Source organism: Tamandua tetradactyla, chromosome 14 (genome assembly GCF_023851605.1).
Source record: "Tamandua tetradactyla isolate mTamTet1 chromosome 14, mTamTet1.pri, whole genome shotgun sequence".
In the NCBI taxonomy this organism is placed as follows: domain Eukaryota; kingdom Metazoa; phylum Chordata; class Mammalia; order Pilosa; family Myrmecophagidae; genus Tamandua; species Tamandua tetradactyla.
This window is the reverse complement of record NC_135340.1, coordinates 77474323-77496017: the sequence shown is the minus strand read 5'-3', so window position 1 is coordinate 77496017 and position 21695 is coordinate 77474323. Positions and strand designations below refer to the sequence as shown.

The following is a 21695-nucleotide window of genomic DNA, read 5'->3' as shown; positions in this document are numbered from 1 at the left end:
AAATGATAAAAAAAGAGAATAATATGCAGAAAACTATGTCTCTAAACCATATCATTCCACTTCATTGGAAACATTGTATAAGCCCTGTTCACTCTTTCACATTAGAATATGGGACCAGAGTAAGAAGACACCCTTAATACAAATCTGCTTTCCCATAAGCTACCAACGCTAGAAACAGTTTACTCTAGAATTGGGTATAGGCTTTAATTTAAAAGACAATCTGCAGGCTTTCTCTTCAACTTTTTCCTCTCCACAGCTTTTTTGTACTATTCTTTATTGACCAGCTTCTTCTTCATAAGGGAAAATGTGGTAGCAAAATTTTGCAGGTAAAGTAAAAGTTATTTTTAGCCTTTTTTTTATATATATAAGCTACTGGGGAAAATTGCATTTCATTTACCATATGTCATAATGGCTCCAGATAGAATGGAAAACTATTAGACCTGAGTAACTTGCAGATCCAGGACAGCAATATAAATTTTGTCAATTCAAAAAGCTCAAGGACAGGGCTCACCAGAATAATTATTTTTCTTAAGCTATAACTAGTTGAGTTAAATTGAGGCTTGAATTCAATTGAAATTCAATCCAGTTTTAAAAAAAAATACTCAGGCAAGTTAATGGAATTAACAAGTTATTTGACTAAATTGACTCACAGTATGAATTGACTAGTCAGTTTAATCAAAATGTTCTGACTGGTTGTGCATGCAGGTGTAAGTATAGACAGCTGCACTCTTTCTTCGGGCTCTTTTTTATTAAATATATGGCAAATTTAAAAAGTTTTGAAAAATGTATGAGCAGCAGATTATATGCAATGACCAGAAACCAAGTAGTTTCTACTTTGAGATGAGCACTCAGCAGCCTCTCTCATTGAGTTTGGACTCTCTAAATATATTTGCCATTTTCCTGCTTAAACTCAAATCCCATCCTGGGTCTCCCTAATCATCCCCTGTTCTATTTCTGCTCACTTCTTTGTACAGCTAAAATATTTCACGGCCCTGCTCTGTTTTATATATTCATTTACACTTCATTCTTCATATATTAAAAAAAATACACTTTCTAATTAAGTGAGAAAAATAGGGGATCAGACACATGCTGTAACAATGAAACAGACTATTTTCTGCGAAGGACAGATAGTTGCCAAATTTTGTATCACAAAATAATAAACAAATAAATAAAAACAGTGGAAAAAGAAACACATTTTCTATCAGAGAAAAATATTAAAAGGTATCAACTCCATTGCAAGTGAGTAGGAAATTAAACCAAATGAAATTATGGAACTTTGGATCCCCTTAAATCCTAAGAATCTCTTTAAATCTTTAATACAACATTGTTCCTTTGCAGCATAACCTGTCCCCCTCCGCCTTCCACCTTTGGAACCTTCCATTAGGCTCCTATTGTGGTCTTATTATTATTATTATTTATATATTAAATTACTTTTTAAATTATTTATTTATTTATTTATTTATTTTTTACATGAGCAGGCACTGGGAATCAAACCCAGGTCTCTGGCATGGCAGGCAAGAACTCTGCCACTGAGCCACTGTGGCCCATCTGGTGGTCTTATTTTTAAGAAAAGGGCAGATTTTTAAGGAGATAGTATATATTTAGTTGCACAAAGGATACTAGAAAAAGGAGTTCTGAATGCTGAGCTTGAATGGTATTGTCTTTTGAGAAAAAGAAAAGTTGAACAATTTGAAGACTTCTTAGCAGTGAAACCCAACTCTGAAGAACAGAACCTTTGAGGTGAATGAAATGAATCAGAAACATATGGATTACATTTTACTTCGAGTACCTCAGGGCTCTGAGTGTTTGGCTAAGTACATTTTAGGTTTTTCCCTATACAGAATTGAAGCAATACTATTGCCTAAAGCACTTTCCTAAACCCAACTTGTACTGGGATTCAGCTCATGGAACTTCTTGCCCCTCTACCACTAGAAATACAAATGAGTCCAAAGCATCAATTAAAAAACAAAAATGCTCTCAGGGAATGTGTGCCTAATCTATAGGAAGCAGTTACAGAGATGGCATCATTTGTGAGTAAAAAGAAAGAAAAAGGAAAAGAACCTCTCTTCAACTCTCCAGATGATGAGTCATAAAATTCAACTACTAGAAACTTCTTCCTTTTTGCTAAAGCATTATTTGAATCCTGTTCAAATGCCTCTCACCCTGAGGAAAAGCAATTTACAATGGTATATTAATTCTTGAGTGTAAATGAGGGTATTAGATTCTCTCCAGTGCAGGCTGCTGGAAAAGACTGGCCCAGGAGATCACACCAGAAAACTCCCAGATCTTCCAAAAGAAGATAGAATACAACTCTGTTGAAATGGTTATGAGGTACATATTCCCTTCCTACTGTGAAAGCAGTGGTGCCGTTGCGGCTAGATTTCAGATGATTAGCCTAGGATTACATCAAATGATAGCAATAATAATGTTAGATATTTAATTTGTGTGGATAATCATTCTTATAAATTTTGTGACCCTATTCCAAGAAATTCTGATTTAATTTTCTGGGATATTGCATTTTTTACAAATTGAAGGTTTGTGGAAACCCTTGTTAACCATGTCCATTGGCACCATTTTTCCAATAGCATGTGCTCACTTCATGTCTCTGCCTCACATTTTGACACTTCTAGCAGTATTCAAACTTTTTCATTATTATTGTATTTATTATGGTGACCTGTGATCTAAGATCTTTAATGTATCTATAGTAATTGTTTTGGAGTGCCATGAACAGCACCCATATAATGCAAACTTAATCGATAAGTGTGTTCGTTCTGACTGCTGTACTGACCAGCCTCTCCTCTGTTTCTGTCTCTCTCCTCAGACCTCCCTATTCCCTGAGACACAACAACATTGAAATTAGGTCAGTTAGTAATCCTACAATGGTCTCTAAGTGTTCAAGTGAAAGGAAAAGTCACATGTCTCTTGCTTTAAATCAAAAGCTAGAAATGTTTAAGCTTAATGAGGAAAGTATGTCAAAAGCAAAGATCGGCCAAAAGCTAGGCCTTTGTACCAAACAGCTAGCTGGGTTGTGAATACAAAGGAAAATTTTTTGAAGAAGATTGAAACTGCTACTCCAGTGAACACACAAATGATAAGAAAGTGAAACATTCTTATTGCTGATATGGAGAAAGTTTTAGTGGTCTGGATGGAAGACCAAACCAACTACAACATTCTCTTAAGCCAAAGCCTAATCCTGTTCAAGGCCCTAACTCTCTTCAAGTCTATGAAGGCTGAGGGAGGCAAGGAAGCTTCAGAAGCGAAGTTTGAAGCTAGCAGAGGTTGGTTCATGAGGTTTAAGGTAGGAAGCTGTCTACATAACATAGAGGTGCAAGGTGAAGCACAAAGTGCTGATGTAGAGGCTGCAACAAGTTATCCAGAAGATCTAGCTAAAATAATTTGATGAATGTAGCTACACCAAATAACAGACTTTCAATATAGACAAAATAGCCTTCTATTGGAAGAAGATGGAATCTAGGTCTTCTAAAGCTAGAAAGAAATTAATGCCTAGCTTCAAGGCTTCAGAGCTTCAAAGGAGAGGCTAATTTTTGGTGGGGGCTAATGCAACTGATTTAAGTTGAAGTTAGTGTTCATGTATTATTTTGAAAATCTTAGGGCCCTTAAGCATTATGCAAAATCTACTCTGCTTATGGCTCTTTAAATGGAATGACAAAGCCTGGATGACAGCACATATCTTTACAACATGGTTTACTTAAAATTTTAAGCCCACTGTTGAGAGCTACTGCTCAGAAAAAAAGATTCATTTCAAAATATTACTACTCGTTGATGATGTACCTAGTTACCCAGGAGCTCTCATGGAGATGTACAATAAGATTGATGTTGTTTTCATTAATAGTGCTGCTAACAGAACATCCATTCTGCAGCCTATGGCTCAGGGAGTCATTTTGACTTTCAAGACATTATTTTATAAGGCTATATGTCGTGGATAGGGATTCCTCTGATAGGACTTTATTAAAATTAAAAGTCTTCTGGAAAGTATCCCCCATTCTAGATGCCATTAAAAGCATTTGTGATGCCTGGGAGGAGGTCAAGATATCCACATTAACAGGAGTTTGGAAGGAGTTGATTCCAACCCTCATGGATGACTTTGAGAGGTTCAAAATTTTAGTGGAGGAATTAATCGCAGATGTGGAAATAGTAAGAGAACTTGAATTAGAAATGAAACCTAAAGATGCGACTGAATTGCTGCTCTCTCATGATAAAACTTGAATGGATGAGGAGTTGCTTCTTATGGATGAGCAAAGGAAGTGGTGTCTTGAGATGGAATCTATTCATGGATGACTTTGGGGGGTTCAAGACTTCAATGGAGGATATACAGCAGATGTGGTGGAAATAGCAAGAAAACTAGAATTAGTTCTTTTAGTATCCTAAAAATGTGACTGAACTTCTGTAATCTTATAATAAAACTTTAATGGATGAGAAATTGCTTCCCATGGTTGAATAAAGAGGTTTCTTGAGATGGAATCTATCCTGGTGAAGATGGCTATGAATATTGTTGAAAAGAAAACAAAGAATTTAGAATATTACATCAACTTAGTTGATTATTTTATCAACTAAATGGACTCCAATATTGAAAAAAGTTCTACTGTGGGTAAAATGCTATCAAACAGCATCAGATGCTACAGAGAAATCTATTATTAAAGGAAGAGTCAATCAATGTGGTAGACTTCATTGTTCTCTTATATTAAGAAATGGCCACAGTTTCCAACCTTCAGTAACCATCACCCTGATCAGTCAGCAGCCATCAAGATCAGGGTGAGACCCTCCACCAGAAGAGAGATTTTGATTTGTTGAAGGCTCAGATGATGGTTAGCATTTTTTAGCAGCAAAGTATTTTTAGCTAAGATATGTACATTGCTTTCTAGATATAATGCCCTTACACACTTAACAGACTACAGTATAGTGTAAATATAACTTTTATATACACTGGGAAACAAAAAAACAAAGGGTGACTTACTTTCTTGCAAAACTCACTTGATTGTAATTATCTGGAGCCAAACCTACAACATCTCCAAGATATGCCTGTGTACATATATGTGTATATTTTCCCCTTTTTATGCACTCAGTATTCTAGTTCACTGTTGTGGTAGTTTGAAAGTGTATGTACACCATAACAGCATGTTCTTAAATCTAATTCATTCCTGTAAGTGTAAACCCATTGTAATTAGGGTCTTTTTGATGAGGCTACCTCAGTTAAAGCATGAGCCACCTCTTTCAGGATAGGTCTTAATCCTATAATTAGAGTCATTTATAAATGGAATGAATATATATAAAAAGAGCAAGAAAGCCACTGGAAGCAAGAAGATGAAACCAACATAACCCAAAAGAGAAGGGAGAGACCAGCAGTTGCCACAGCGTGCTTTGCCATGTGACAGAGAGACCAAGGATTGCTGCCAGCTGGTCTTTGGGAACAAAGTATCACCTTGATAATGCCTTGATTTGGACATTTTTCCAGATTCTAACCATAGGCAAATAAATTTCTTTTGCTTAAGCTGAACTATTTCATGGTATTGCTTTGAGCAGGCTAGGAAACTAAAAAAACTATTCATACTGTTCTGTACTTTGCTTTTTTCTTTTCTTAAACTGATTAGGTTGATCTGCCACCTACTTTTTAAGGTCTACACAGAAATCCACAGACTTAATTTTATAGTTGTGCCATAATCTATTTAATCAGTCTTTGGCTACTGAAAGCAATGCAATAAGGAATATCTGTAAATGTGTCATTGTCTAGATGTATGAATCTATATTATGTAAATCATATGTGTATTAATATATTTATTAGTACATAAATATATGGTATTGGTAGGTAAAATGGTCTATATGTTACTAATTTTGATAGATATCATCAAATTGTTATCTGAAAATGATGTACTCTTTTGCATCCCACCAATAACAAATGAAAGAATTGTCTTTACTAGCACAGCATATTATCAAACTTTTTCAACATGGCCAATCTGGTTGGTAAAATGTGCCACTTGTTTATTTTAATTTGCACTTGTTTAACTATTCATGAGGTAGACCTTTTTTCATATGTTCAATAGCCATTTGTATTTATTTTCTGCATGTTCTTGTTTTTCCCATTTTTATAATGAGTTGCTAGCTACTTTTAATGTTTATGAGCACTTCATATATTATCTTTTATAAGGTGATCGGTGACTTATCCTGTTAATCCCACCATAATCCAATGAAGTAGGGAGTTGCTTTTATGAATCACTCTAATCAAGCTTTTATCTCGAGTACCCTGCTAAAACTGCTCTTACCAAGGTCATGAATGACCTCTATATTGCTAAATCCAATCATCAGTTTTGTTTTTATCTTACTTGCCCTATCAGCAGAAACTGACATAATTGGTCACTACCTTTCTCTAGGAAAACCTTTTCTACTTGAATTCCAACATGATATAATCTCATGGATTTTCTTTTACCTCCTTGGCCATTCCATCTTAGTTTCCTTTGTCAACTCTTCTCAGTCTTCTAATCTTTTGAGAACTCCAAGGCTCTCTTTTGGATTACTTCTCTTCTTTGTCTATACTCACTTCCTTGGTGGTCACATCAGTGATGGCTTTAAATATTACCAATGTGTTGATACCTTCTAAATTTATATCTCCAACCATACCTTGACCCTGAACTCCACACTTCTCCACACTAGTTTATTTAACTGCCTACTTGATATTTTCACATAGATGTTCAATAAATATCTCAAACTGAACAAGTTCAAAACTGCATTTCTGGATTATAACCTCTAGTAACAGTAGAACAGCTTTGTTAGACTATCCCTCCAGCAGACAGCAACTTAAAATTCTGAACAAAAATATTTATTTAAGAAATCAATTAATTGACAGCACTAGAGAACAATTAAATGTAGAAAATAAACTATAGAGAAGTTGATCTTTGAAAGGCAGAATGATATGTGGTCATAAGTACATGTTTGCAGCTTTTCCATGGGCATTCTCCAGTCTACATGAAGCAGAGCTGGAGAAAGCTGAATTAAGATGTCAGAGAGAATTTGGAAATGGCAGAGCAGCTAGAAAATAAAAGGGGGACTAAATACTAGAAAGGATTGAGCTGCAGAAGGGTTGATACCCCAAAATAAGAATATAATTTCTTCCATCTATTGAGTAATCATTGAATTATGCATATTTAAGGAAGATTCTACACACCCAAAAGAAACAGCACATGGAAACTAAAACAACTGAGAGGGAATATCAGCTGCTTCTCACTGGAGTGAAGATAGAATTTAGAGTTTGAGTAAATACTTTTCGGAGGAAGATAATCCAGAATCTCTACAACATGTTGTTCACAATGCCCAGCATTCAATAAAAAGTTAATACAAATATGAAAAAAGGAGACCTAATGCAAGAAAAAAACAATGAAAGTGATCTAGAGCGTCTTTGGATGTTGGAATTAGCAGGCAAGAACTTTAAATGTACAATTATACATCAAAGGATTAGAGGAAAATATAGTCATAATAAATGAATAGATGAGGAATCAGGCAAAATAGTTAACAAAAAGGAAATCTAGGAATAAAAATACAATAATTGAAATGAAAATTTTATAGAATGGACTTAAAAGCATATTGAAAATGGCAGAAAAAGTCAGTGAATTTGATGATGGGTTAATAGAAATTAACCAATATAAAGAATAGAAAGAAAAATTACTGAAGCAAAATTAACGAAAGTTTGTCAACCTATGAAATGATATCAGGCAGCATAATATATAGGTAGGTGGTGTTGCAAAGAAGAGGTAGAGAATGGTGGAGAAGTATTTAAGATATAATGACCAAAAAATTCCCAACTTTGGTGAAAAAAAACTAAACTTCTGGATTCAAGAAACCTAGTGAATCTCAATGAAGATAGATACAAGGAGAAATACACCTTGGCATATCATAGTCAATTAGCTTTAAGCCAACAACAAAAACGAAAAATTGAAAATAGCAAGAGAAAAATGATAAATTACAAACAAGGGAAGAACAATGTGAATGACAACTGATTTCTCATAAAAAATAGAGTAAGCCAGTTGGCAATGGGATAACATCTTTAAAGTGCTAAAAGAAAAAAAAATTCAATACAGGATTCTATGTTCATTGAAAATGTCCTTCAAAAAGAAGGAAAATAAACACATTTAGACAAATGAAGTATCAAAGATGTATTTATTTTTCTTGTTTTTCTATTTCTTTAGAAGACATATGATCATTTAAAACATATGCCTAGCTAAAATTAAAATTTTAATGCTCTATTTGTATTATATGAGAAACATAGGTGTTTTATATATTATAGTAATGATACAAAGGACAGGGGACATATGGATTTTTACTGTCTCAGGATTTCTATATTTCATATAAGGTAGTAAATAGGAAATCTAAGATTTTGATAAATTAGAGACACATATAGTAGCTCCTGGAGCAACCATCAAAAATAATGCAAAAATCTGTAGCTACAAATTCAATAAAGGAATTAAAATTGACTACTAATACCTATTCTATTAATAAAAAAAGGCAAGAACAGAGAAACAGAGGAACAAAAATAGAATTAAGAAACAAAAAACAAATAACAAAACGGTAGACTTAAATCCAACCATATTGATGATTATGTTAAATATAAATAGATTAAACACTCTAATTAAAAAGCAGAGTTTGACACAAAAAAGCATGATCCAACTCTATGCTATCTTTTAATAATAGAAATTCATAAGCTTATAGGCTTCCAGATTTGAGGCTGAGAAAATGTCCAAATGAAGGCCGTACTTCCTTCCTGAAGACCCAGGTGCCAGTAATCCTGGATTCTTCTTGTCACATGGGAAGGCACATAGATGCATCTACTGGTCTCTCCTATCTCTTCCAGGTTTTGTGCTTTAAACTTCTTACTTCCATGGCTTTCTCTCTCTGTGTATAATCCCATTTATAAAGGACTACAATAAAAGGATTAAGACCCCACCCTGGGCCATGCTTTATCTGAAGTAACCTATTCAAAAGGTCCTACTTACAATAAATTTATACCCACAAGATTGGATTAGCTTTAAGAATATGATTTTCTGGGATACAGTTTTAAACTACTACACTCTACCCTCTGGACTCCAAAAGACATGTTCTTTCCATATGCAAATACTTCATTTCAACATAATATCTCAAAAGATTTAAGTCATTTCAATAGCAATGTGCAGCTCATCAAAACTGGTTATAGATGTGGTTTGTCCTGGGGCAAAATTCCTCCCTACCAACTGTAGACCTGTGACTCATACAGAATATCTTATCTGCTTCCAGTATATAATGGAGGTACAGTCATAGGGTAAACATTCCCATTCCTATAGGGGAAAGTTGGAAGGAAAGCTGAGGTCATGGTTCCCAAACAATTCCAAAACCCTGCAGGGCATACAAAGATAATGAAAGTTATCTTTGGAATCATGATTTCTTCTCTGGGCCTTTTGGAGCAGCCACCCCACACTTTGCAAGTACTTGTACAGCAGCCAAACTCCCCCTCTGAATGCTGGGGTGAAGGCTCCAGCATCTGCAAGCTTTGGGATGACAGCCAGCTTCTAGTCTCCACCCTCATTAAGTATAGGGTAGTGGCCAGAGTCTCCCCAGCCATCTGAGAAAACTGGGTGGTAATACTCTTCTAGAACAATGTGGAGGAAGGCCCACCATATTCAAATGCTAGGGCCTACTCACTCTTTCCACACACATGGATGGGCTTATTCTCTTGGCCTGAGAATATGTCTTTGTTCAGACCTCAGTTTCCATTTCTGCCCTCAAAATGATTTTTCATTCAATCTGTCTCTTTCAATCTAGGCTGACAGTGGTTTGTTTCATACAGATCATGCAAAAACTTTGTCAGTTCTGTCTGTATTACACATGGGTTTAAAGTGCATTAGACAATAGGACTTTCCATAAATCCTTTCTGGTTAACTGCATTTCTAATCCTGACTTGCACTGAAATGGCTGACTGATCCATGTTCAGTTAAACCCTCATATGGAGGACTATTCTCTCAGGACTCACTTTCCAGAAGCTCCAAATTTTCCAAACCATCAATTTTTGGTTTCTTTGTGCTCAGAAGTTCAGTTCTCAGTGTATCTCTTTGCTCTCACATTTTATTATAACCTGCAAGGAAAAATCAGGCAGGTCTTTCCACATTTATTTTGGAAATCCCTTCAACTAAATATCCAAGATCATCATTTTCAAATCCTGCCCTCCATCTGTGTGGTGGGTAGGTTCTAGTGTCAACTTGGTCAGGTGATGATGCCCAGTTTGTCTGGTCAAGCAAGCACTGGCCTAACCATTGCTACAATATTTCATGACTGGTTAATAAACCAGAAGACTAGTTTATTAAATCATCAGTCAGTTGATTGCAGCTGTGGTTGATTACATCTAAGATCAACTGAGCGGGTGTCTCTTACAAATAAAATAATCCACTCAGTTGGATTTGATCTGATTGGTTGAAGACTTTTGAGGAAGAAGAGAGAATTTTCACTGCTTCTTCAGCTAGTGAGCCTCTCCTGTAGAGTTTGTCAAGACACTTCATCAGAGTTGTCAGCTTCACAGTCTGCCCTATGTATTTTGGACTCTTACATTCCTGTGGTTGTATGAGACATTTAAAAATATCTCTTTTGGTTCTCTTTCTCTAGTGTTCCTGACTAATACAGCTTGGTACCAGGAGTGGTTCTTGAGAAACAGAATCTTAAAAGTGGGTTTTTATGATCAGTTTTCTACTCTGCTTAGACTCAAAGGCACTAATGACTCTGTTTCCAGTAATCAAGAAGGCACTGAAAGTCTATGGGGAGAGTTGGTAATAGACAAAATATCACCATTTGATTCTGCTAACTGTACACTGATATGAGGCAAAGCTCTGGGTGACAGTGTTTTTGACACCTTAATGGAGTTTTGTGGAATTAAGAGGTAAAATGATATTGGCTGATTGTTATTAGATATGCTGGATACAGTCATGAAGGAAAGAGAGGAGAAAATTTGCAACTTAGATACCATACGAAAGATGTAAAAGTTTCCATGTGTGCTCTGAAAGAAAATTTTATTTCCTGTGGTTGAAGATTTGAGATCTCTGAAAACCAGACACAAAGTCTCATGAGTAGCAAATTTATAGCATAAACTAAAACCTCAACCTTGCAGGGTGTCTGCTGTTAAAATAAGGGCTTTGGTTGGAAAAGAATGGGATTGTGAAATTTGGGATGGGGACATATGGCTTGATAATGATGGCAGTTAAGACCCTGGAATCTGCTGAACCTTTGCTAGATAGACTTGTAATGGTCTGTCTTGAGGAAACAGCTACCCCACTCCAGCCTGCCCTGAGTAAACAGCTATCCAATCTCCAGCTTGCCCTGAGGAAAGAGCTTCCAGACCTCCAGCCTGCCTTGAGGAAACAACTTTCTGGCCTCCAATATGCCATCCAATCTCTACCTAATGAAATTAATCCCTCAGTACCTGCTAAACCTGTAACCACTTCCCCTGGGGAAACAGCCCTGATTCTTCTGTCTGGATGGGGGATAAATCCACAAAATTATAAGCACCCTCCACCTCAGTGAAATTTCTAGGTGTCTAGTGGTGTGGGGCATGTGGAGAAAGATATCCTTTCAAACCTGAAGGATAAGCTGTTGCATTTGGCCCTTCCTATGACTAAACAAGAGGCATAGCACCTAGTTGGCCTCTTTGGATGTTGGAGACAACATATTCCTCATTTGGGTGTGCTACTCTGGCCCATTTACCAAGTGACCAGAAAAGCTGCTGGTTTTGAGTGGGAATGGGAAAAGGAGGAAGCTCATCCATAAATAAGGGCTGCTGTGCAAGCTTCTCTGCCACTTGGGCCATATGATACAGCAGGTCCAATGATGCTGAAAGTGTCACTGGCAAATACAAATGCTGTCTGGAGTCTTTGGCAGGCCCCTATAGGAGAATCACAATGTAGACCATTAGTATTTTGGAGTGAAGCCTTACCATCTGCTGCAGATAACTACTCTGTTTTTGCAAAATGGCTTTTGGCCTGCTACTGGGCCTTAGTAGAGACTGAATACTTAACCATGAGCCACCAAGTTACCATGAGACCTGAGTTGCCTATAATAAGCTATGTTATCTGACCTACCAACCCATAAATTTGTACATGCACAGCAGAACTCCATCATTAAATGGAAATGGTACATAAGAGATAGGGCTTCAGCAGGTCCTGAAGGCACAAGTAAGTTACATGTGTAAGTGGCCCAAATGCACATGGTCCCCACTCCTGCCACATTACCTTCTCATTCCCAGACTAGACTTATGGCCTTTTGGGGAGTTCCCTACAATCAGTTGACTGAGGAAGATAAAACTTGGGCCTTCTTTACAGAAGATTCTGTATGATATGCAAGTACCACCCAGAAGTAGATAGGTGCAGCACTACAACACCTTTCTAGGATGTCCCTGAAGGACAATGGTGAGGGGAAATCCTCCCAGTGGGAAGAACTTCTAGCAATGCACCTGGTTGTTCATTTTGTTTAGAAGAAGAACTGGCCAAAGGTGTGTTTTGTATACTGATTCATGAGCTGTTGCTAATGGTTTGACTGGATGGTCAGGGACTTGAAAGGAGCATGATTGGAAAATTAGTGATAATGAGGTCTGGGGAAGAGGTATATGGATAGAACTTTCTGAGTGGGCAAAAAAAGTGAAGATATTTGTGTCCCATGTGAATGTTCACCAGAGGATGACTTCAGCAGAGGAAAGTTTTAATAATCAAGTGGATAAGATGACCTATTCTGTGGATATAAATCATCCTTTTTCCCCAGGCACTCCTGCCATTGCCCAAAGGGCTCATGAACAAAGTGGCATGGTGGCAAGATTGGAGGTTATGCATGGACTCAGCAACATGGACTTCCACTCACCAAGGCTGACCTGGCTTTAGGCACTACTGACTGCCCAATCTGCCAACAGCAGAGACCCCTATATGGCACCATTCCCTGAGGTGATCAGCCTGCTGCCTGCTACCTGGTTGATTACATTGGACCACTTTGTTCATGGAAGTAGCAGTGATATGTTCTAACTGGAATAGACACATACTCTGCACATGGGTTTGCCTTCCCTACATGTAATACTTCTGCCAAAACTACCATCAGTAGACTTAATGAAATGCCTTATCTACTGTCATGGTATTCCACACAGCATTGCCTCTGATCAAGGAGCCCACATCACAGCAAATGAAGTATGGGAATGGGCACATTCTCATAGAATTTTCTGGTTTTATCATGTTCCCAATCATCCAGAGGCAGCTGGGTTGATAGAACGGTGGATTGGCCTTTTGAAGACCCAATTATGCCAATTAGGTGGCAATACCTTGCATGGATAGGGCAGCGTTCCCCATGAGGTTGTGTATGCTCTGAATCAACATCCACTCTATGGTGCTGTTTCTCCTATAGCCAGGATTCATGGGTCCAGGAATCAAGGGGTGGAAATGGGACTGGCATCCCTCACTATCACCCCTAGTGATCCACTAGAATATTTTTTTCTTTTTTTTTTTTTATTAATTAAAAAAATAAAAAATTAAAAAAATTAACACAACATTTAGAAACCATTACATTCTTCATATGCAATCAGTAATTCTTAATATCATCACATAGATGTATGATCATCATTTCTTAGTACATTTGCATCAATTCAGAAAAAGAAATAGCAAGACAATAGAAAAAGAAATAAAATGATAATATAGAGAAAAAAATAAAAATATATTAAAAAACAAAAAAACAAAAAAAAATCTGTAGCTCAGATGCAGCTTTATTCAGTGTTTTAACATAATTACATTACAATTAGGTAGTATTGTGCTGTCCATTTTTGAGTTTTTGTATCCAGTCCCGTTGCACAGTCTGTATCCCTTCAGGTCCAATTACCCATTATCTTACCCTATTTCTAACTCCTGATGGTCTCTGTTACCAATGACATATTCCAAGTTTATTCTCTAACGTCGGTTCACATCAGTGGGACCATACAGTATTTGTCCTTTAGTTTTTGGCTAGTCTCACTCAGCATAATGTTCTCTAGGTCCATCCATGTTATTACATGCTTCATAAGTTTATTCTGTCTTAAAGCTGCATAATATTCCATCATATGTATATACCACAGTTTGTTTAGCCACTCGTCTGTTGATGGACATTTTGGCTGTTTCTATCTCTTTGCAACTGTAAATAATGCTGCTTTAAACATTGGTGTGCAAATGTCCATTTGTGTCTTTGCCCTTAGGTCCTTTGAATAGATACCTAGCAATGGTATTGCTGGGTCGTATGGCAATTCTATATTCAGCTTTTTGAGGAACCGCCAAACTGCCTTCCACAGTGGTTGCACCATTTGACAATCCCACCAACAGTGGATAAGTGTGCCTCATTCTCCACATCCTCTCCAGCACTTGTCATTTTTTGTTTTGTTGATAATGGCCATTCTGGTGGGTGTGAGATGGTATCTCATTGTGGTTTTGATTTGCATTTCTCTAATGGCCAGGGACATTGAGCATCTCTTCATGTGCCTTTTGGCCATTTGTATTTCCTCTTCTGAGAGGTGTCTGTTCAAGTCTTTTTCCCATTTTGTAATTGGGTTGGCTGTCTTTTTGTTGTTGAGTTGAACAATCTCTTTATAAATTCTGGATACTAGACCTTTATCTGATATGTCGTTTCCAAATATTGTCTCCCACTGTGTAGGCTGTCTTTCTACTTTCTTGATGAAGTTCTTTGATGCACAAAAGTGTTTAATTTTGAGGAGCTCCCATTTATTTATTTCTTTCTTCAGTGCTCTTGCTTTAGGTGTAAGGTCCATAAAACCACCTCCAATTGTAAGATTCATAAGATATCTCCCTACCTTTTCCTTTAACTGTTTTATGGTCTTAGACCTAATGTTTAGATCTTTGATCCATTTTGAGTTAACTTTTGTATAGGGTGTGAGATATGGGTCCTCTTTCATTCTTTTGCATATGGATATCCAGTTCTCTAGGCACCATTTATTGAAGAGACTGTTCTGTCCCAGGTGAATTGACTTGACTGCCTTATCAAAGATCAAATGTCCATAGATGAGAGTGCTCCTAAAACAATGATTCCATTGAACTGAAAGTTCAGATTGCCACCTGGCCATTTTGTGTTTTTCATGCCTCAGAATCAACAGGCAAGGAAGGGACTACTGTACTGTCTGAGGTGATTGATACTGGCTATCAAGAGGAAATAAGACTGTACTACACAACGGAGGTAAAGAAGATTTTTCCTGGAATACAGGAGGTCCCCAAGGGCATCTCTTAATACTACCATGCCCTGTCATTAAAGTCAATGCAAAACTGCAACAATCCAATCCAGACAGAAGTACCAATGCCCAGAAACTTCGGGAATGAGGGTTTGAGTCACCCCACCAGGCAAAGAAACATGCTCTGCTGAAGTGCTTGCTGATGGTAAAGTGCTTGCTGAGGGTAAAGCTGAAGTGCTTGTCTTGTTGTGTGTATGTTTATATTTGCACATAAAGCAAATATCTTGTTTTTCTCTTATCATATGGCATAAATTGTATTGTTCATGTTATAGTATTTAAGTTATAGGATATCAAGTTTAAGAGTGAATGTTACCTAAGGATTTGCACCCTATCCTGAAGAAATTTAGAGCTTTTCCAGTTGTACACAGGACAGTTGAGTATTATAAAGTGAAACATATGTCTGTTATTGTTTATTTAGAAATTAAGCATGTTTAAGGTGATGTGTATAGCTACCAAGTTGACAAGGGATGATGCCCAGTTGTCTGGTCAGGCAAGCACTAGCCTAACTTGCTGCAAGGATATTTCATGACTGGTTGATAAATCAGAAGGCTGGTTTATTAAATCAACAGTCAATTGATTGCAGCTATAGCTAATTATACCTACTATCAACTGAGAGAGCATCTCCTGATAATTCGATCAGTTGGGTTTGATCTGATTTGTTGAAGACTTAAGGCATAAGAGAATTTGTATTCCTACTTCAGCCAGCAAAATTCATCTGAGTTTGTCAGCTTCACAGTCTGCCCTACAGATTTTGGACTCTTGCATTCCCATGGTTGTGTGAGACACCTTTATAAATCTCATCTTTATAGATATCTCCTGCTTCTCTAGAGAACTCTGACTAATATAATTTATATCAGGACTCAATTTTTCCAAATTCTCTGCCATTTTAAAACAAGAGTCACCTCATTTACAATGACACATTCATCATTTCTTCTATGACCCCATCAATGTACCTTTAAAATCCATATTTCTACTAAGAGTCTTTCAATACAATTAGGCTTTTTCTATTAAGCATCCTACTGGCCTTCCCACCTCTGCTCATTACCCAGTTACAAAGTCTTTTTTTTAAAAAATCACTTTTGGTATTTGCAATAGGAGCACCAACTCTTTTGGTACCAAAATATATTTTAGTTTGCTAATGCTGCCCAAAGCAGATGTCATAAAATGGGCTGGCTTTTAACAGTGGGGATTTATTAGGTTACAAGCTTACAGTTTTGAGGCTGATGGAAATGTCTCAAACAGAGCATCATCCAGTTGTACTTCCTCCCCAAAGACTGGCTGCTTACAATCATGAACTTCTGTGCCACATGGCAGAACACATGATAGTGTCTCCTTGTCTTTCCTTTCTCTCCCAGCTTTAATTGCTTTCAGCTTCCTGCTTCCTTGGCTTTCTGTCCTGAAAGATAAACTTAAATACACAGACATATATGATTTGACTATGAAAGGAAGGTGTGCTGGTTTGAATCTGTTATGTACCCCCAGAAAAGCCTGTGACTTTTAATCCATCCCTATGGGTGTAGACTTTTGCAGGCAGGACCTTTAGTTTAAGTTTTTCCATGGAGATGTAGCCCAGACTATTCAAGGTGGGTCTTAATCCCCTTGCTGTTTCCTTTATGAGAGGATAAAAGGCAGAGACATTTTGGAGAGAGCTCAGAGAAAGAAAATACCCCAGGAGAAGCAGGAAGGACCCACAGAAGCTGAGAGTCCTTTTGAAACCAGAAAACAGTAGAGAAGGACAAGCAAATGTTACCATGTGTCTTCCCATGTGACAAAGGAACCCCAGATGCCAGCAGCCTTTCCTCAAAGAAGGTATCTTCCTCTTGATGCCTTAATTTGGACATTTTCATGGCCTTAGAACTGTAAATTTGTAACCTAATAAATCCTCATTGAAAAAGCTAACCCATTTCTGGTTTGATTCATTCTGGCAGCTTTAGCAAACTGAAACAGAGGAAAAAGAGATATTTTGCAAAAAAAGTAGATTTCAAGGCAAAGCTATTATCAATAACAAGGAGGGGGAATTTTCTAATACTAAAAGGATTATTTTATTAGGAAGACATAATTATAAATATATGTTCAGTTCAAAGGCCTTCAAAATGAAGACAAAACTCATAAAATTAAAGGGGAAAGATAAATCCACAATCAAAATTAGTGTTAGAAATTTTTAAAAACTGCCTCTCTGAAATTGAGAATAAAAGAAAGGTAAAAAAGGAAAACAAAAAGGCAGTGAGGTTATAGAAGATCTATCTGATCAACACTATCAGCCACCTTGACATAATTGACATTTATGGATAATACCGCACTTAACTACAGAATACCTATATTATTTAAATATACATAGAACATTCACAGAGACCATATTGTAAGACATAAATAATATGTCAAATAATTGGCTTTTACATTTCATGCTCTGTGATCACACAGGTCACAGAAGAAGAAAAAATAACACAAAGAAGAAATAACCAGGGAAATAATTTTTCTAACTAAATAATAATAGAAATACAACATCCAAAGTTTCTACATTTCAGTTAAAACAGTTCTTAGAGAGAAATTTATAGCTTTAAATGCCTACATTTTTTGAAGGCTTAAAATTAGTGACCTAAGTTTACATTTTAAGAAGCTAAAGGGAAAAGCAAATTAAACCAAAGTTAGTAGAATGAAAGAGATAATGAAGATAAGAGTAGAAATCAATGAATTTGTAATGTAGAGATAAGATTAAAAGGTGTGTTTCTGCATACTAACAGAAATTATCCATTTATAATACCTTCACAATACATAACAGAGTTAGCACATTTTTAGGTGCAATACTGGTACCCTAACCTTTGCAGAACTTTGCAGAGAGAAATTACTTAAGAACTAAATAAATGGAGAGGTATACTATGTTCATGGATTCAAAGATTCAAAGTTGCAAAGAGGCCCATTCTGCCAAATTAATTTATAAATAGAACCCAATTCCAATCATAATCCCACGAGAACTTCTCATAGATATTGGTAAGCTAACTTTTAAATTTATATGGAAATACAAAGGAACTAAAGCAGCCAGAAAATTTGGAAATGGAGAATAAAGTTTGAATGTATGTAAAATTTATCTCAAGATAATTTTCTAAACAAATATTGAACTCAAATCGGTAGGTTTTCTTTTCACAGTGTAATAGGTTAGCAATTCTAAGATCAAGTCCTTTTTAGTCTAGGTTTTCTCAAATGAGCAGAAATGTTGAGCATGAAGAAATCAGTTTTCTCATTGTTTGTGGCAGGGAGTTACAATCATGGAAAGGGGAAGACAGGAATCTATCCTGTACTACTGGATTAGAATGATATTAAAGCAGGTAAATAGATAAATTGCTAAATTATTGAAAGATAGATGATGATAGATTACATAGGTAGTTAGATGTAGAAATATTATATATAATATATGTTACTTGCATGTTATATAAAATATTATGTATAACATAAGTTATGTTATAGATATGTGACACATATTTCCTAGCTCTTTTGCTGAAAGGCCTAAGAAGCAATGATACTCCAATAAAATGAATATTTCTAGCGCCCATATCTCAATTTCAGCCTCTATGCCTTACCTTTATATATCCACATGGCTTATTCCTTACATCATTCAAGTATTTTCATAAATGTCTTCTTAGTGAGGCCCAAGCTGATCTGCTTTAATTAAAATTGCAGTTCTTTTCCCAATCCGTAGTTCTCATCTGCCATCCTGTTTTTTCTCCATAGTCCTTTTCATTCTAACATGCTGTATAATTTATATGTTGTTTTTTCCTGCTAAAGTATGAACTCCCAGACAGTAGAGATTGTTGGTTCTCTACTGCTTTTCCAGAACTTAAAACAGAGCCTGGAACATACTAGGCACTTGGTATTTGTTGAATAAATGAATGAATGAGCATTCTACAGACGAGGAAGTTGAGACTTAAGGTTTAAAGTTCTTAAGTGTTTTGAACAGAAGTCACAGAAGTGGAACGTGAACCCATCTTTTACTAACTGAAGAGTTCACACTCTTAATCACTGCACAAAAATGCCTTTATAATGTGAAAAACCTGGAATGGTACACCGAATATGTCTGACCCTACAACATAAACTGCCTGCTTCCTGGTTTGGCCTAGGCTAAGGCTAAGCCAGCCTCGGTGATAGGATATATTAAAGTTCTTTTGTTCTGAATGCACACTTGCATCAGTGAAAATAGTCCAGACCCTTGAAGGTAGATATGGTGGAACCTGCCAAATGAGCCCATACTAGAAGCAGTGGTTTTTTCAGCCACAGGGATTATTGTAGCTACAATTCACATGTATCCTCTGTCTCTCTGTCTTCATACACTTGCTAACAGATGTAGCCTGGTAAGACATACTCCCAGAAATGCCTAAGAAACTTGCCAATGGAAGTTTAAAAAGAAAAAAAGGATTGGATGAAAGATGTCACAACTTAGAAATGTATCTGTCAAGAAGAAACAAAAATTAATATCCGAAGAAGCAGCTATATGTTTGGCGACTGATGACCTTTTTTCTAAGGAAGAAAATAATTTCTTTGATATTAGGCCCTATAAAGTTAATTGTGTAGAAGGTGGCAAAGGGCTAGATTCCTCATTAGTAGAACCACAAAACTGCAGACTTTATAAGCAGCTAAACTAGCATGAGAGGAAAAGCTATGTGTCTGGGCATTTTGGCTTAAAACAACTGAGAGTTGAAAGAAGAAAAAGAGTATATGACACGTTAGACATCATTCAAGTCTCTCCCAAGTGCAGCTAAGAATATTTAGTCCCTGTTCCTTAACAGGAGAAAGATTTAGGTAAAGAAGTGCCAGAGGTTATGATCTTATGGAACTGTGGGGGTAAATGTACTGGGATATCACCCATAGGACATGGTATTGAGGTAGGGGATTCCAGAGGGTTACAGATCTTGGGGCTCGGTCAGACTAGGAGGAGGTTTATCCAGAGCTACCTGAATTGTGAAGGAATAGGACACAAAATTGATGTGAAGAAGAGAGTGCTGAAGATCAAGATTGAAGAGGAAAGTGAGCCCAAAAGAGGGAGAATGAGCAATGGACTTGGAAGTGCATAGAGTAGGTTGGAATGTCATTCATATGAGATGAACCATTGGTTCAAAAATAAGACTGCAAAAACAAGGAATGAGCTAAGGTTTGCCTGCTTAGTGGGACAGGCATTCAGCTGAAGGGAGCCATACAGTGCTAAACAATGGGTTGAGAAATTAAAACATACACATACATGCATTCAACTAATCCCAGAGCAACCTGTCATAGTGACCATCTGCTGTTTTGGTATGACTTGCATTCCCTTTTTTGTCCAACTGCCTATCCCCCAATATATTAGTTTCTGAAGGAGCTGCTAACTACAGAATCTATCCCTATAGCCATAGAAAGACATATGTCCCATTCCTGGCCAATCTTAGTGCACATGACCCTTGCCACAATGATGGTTTAAGAATGGTCTCATGCCCAGATTAGCAGAATCCTTCTCTGGATTTCATGTAGATGAAATGGGCCCTTACTTTCTCCTGGGCTTATTAAACTGAGATGGTATAAACTTTATTTTGTCTATGGCCATGCTTTCCGCCTCTTGCCAGATAGAAGAAGCCTATGGACAGCAAAAATGACACCTGAACCAAGAAATTTTGGCACTAGCTCTTTCAGTGCCTCCAAGACTATTCCTGGACTTCTTAGTCTTTGAATAATTTCTAGCTACTTGTAGCAAAAAAAGTCCTGACCAGATCTACGTTCAAAACTCCAAGTTGTTTATTTTCCATGTTAACCACTGTATAGAGAAGGAAGCTGCCATTAACCCAGTCCCCTGGGAGTTAAAAATATAAAACATGCAATAATAGCTATTGGAATTTTAAGAAATTCTCCCTGCCCCCCATCAAACACACACACTCACCACCCCATGATTTTGCAAAGCTCAGAATAGCTTTTCATTAAGCCACCTATAGATAGTGGTTGAACTCAAGTCAGCTCAGGAACAAGAACCATTGGATCTCAGCAGCATAGATATGTGGGACAAGTGAGGAAACTCTGATGGGACCAAATCCAGAGAAACTTATGTAACTATAAGGCTGACTCCTGTGGAAATCAGTCTAAGGGAACTAGACATGGGCCAGACTCAATATCAAAGGATATCCAATCTGAGAGGAAGGCAAAGGATAGAAGTACAAAGAATAGATGAGTCTGTGAGTCACAAGGGATGAGAAAATTGTGGTTTTAGGTGGATGATCTTTGGGAGAGGTAATGCCAGCCAGTAGCTGGGAGTATGGGGGTGGAGTGGAGCCAAGTTCCCATTGGCCAGAATGAGACATAGTTCCAGCCAGATAGGCTGCAGTTCTTTTCGGAGATTTGGTTCCCTCTTTTGTGAGGACAAGACAGACATCAACCAACCAATCAGAATTAGTACAAGAACTCAGAGCTCAGAATTCACAGT

At 37.0% G+C, this 21695-nt stretch overlaps 2 long non-coding RNA genes across 3 annotated transcripts in view; one reads left to right on the top strand and one right to left on the bottom strand.

The window, feature by feature from the left end:
• Positions 1-21695, top strand: part of LOC143656207 (uncharacterized) — a 370650-nt gene that overhangs the window by 160397 nt on the left and 188558 nt on the right. The window lies entirely within an intron of this gene.
• Positions 1-21695, bottom strand: part of LOC143656206 (uncharacterized) — a 60729-nt gene that overhangs the window by 12181 nt on the left and 26853 nt on the right. Inside the window, exon 4 of the long non-coding RNA XR_013162428.1 lies at positions 16473-16670. This is a non-coding gene — a long non-coding RNA (uncharacterized LOC143656206). The remainder of the gene's footprint in view (positions 1-16472; positions 16671-21695) is intronic.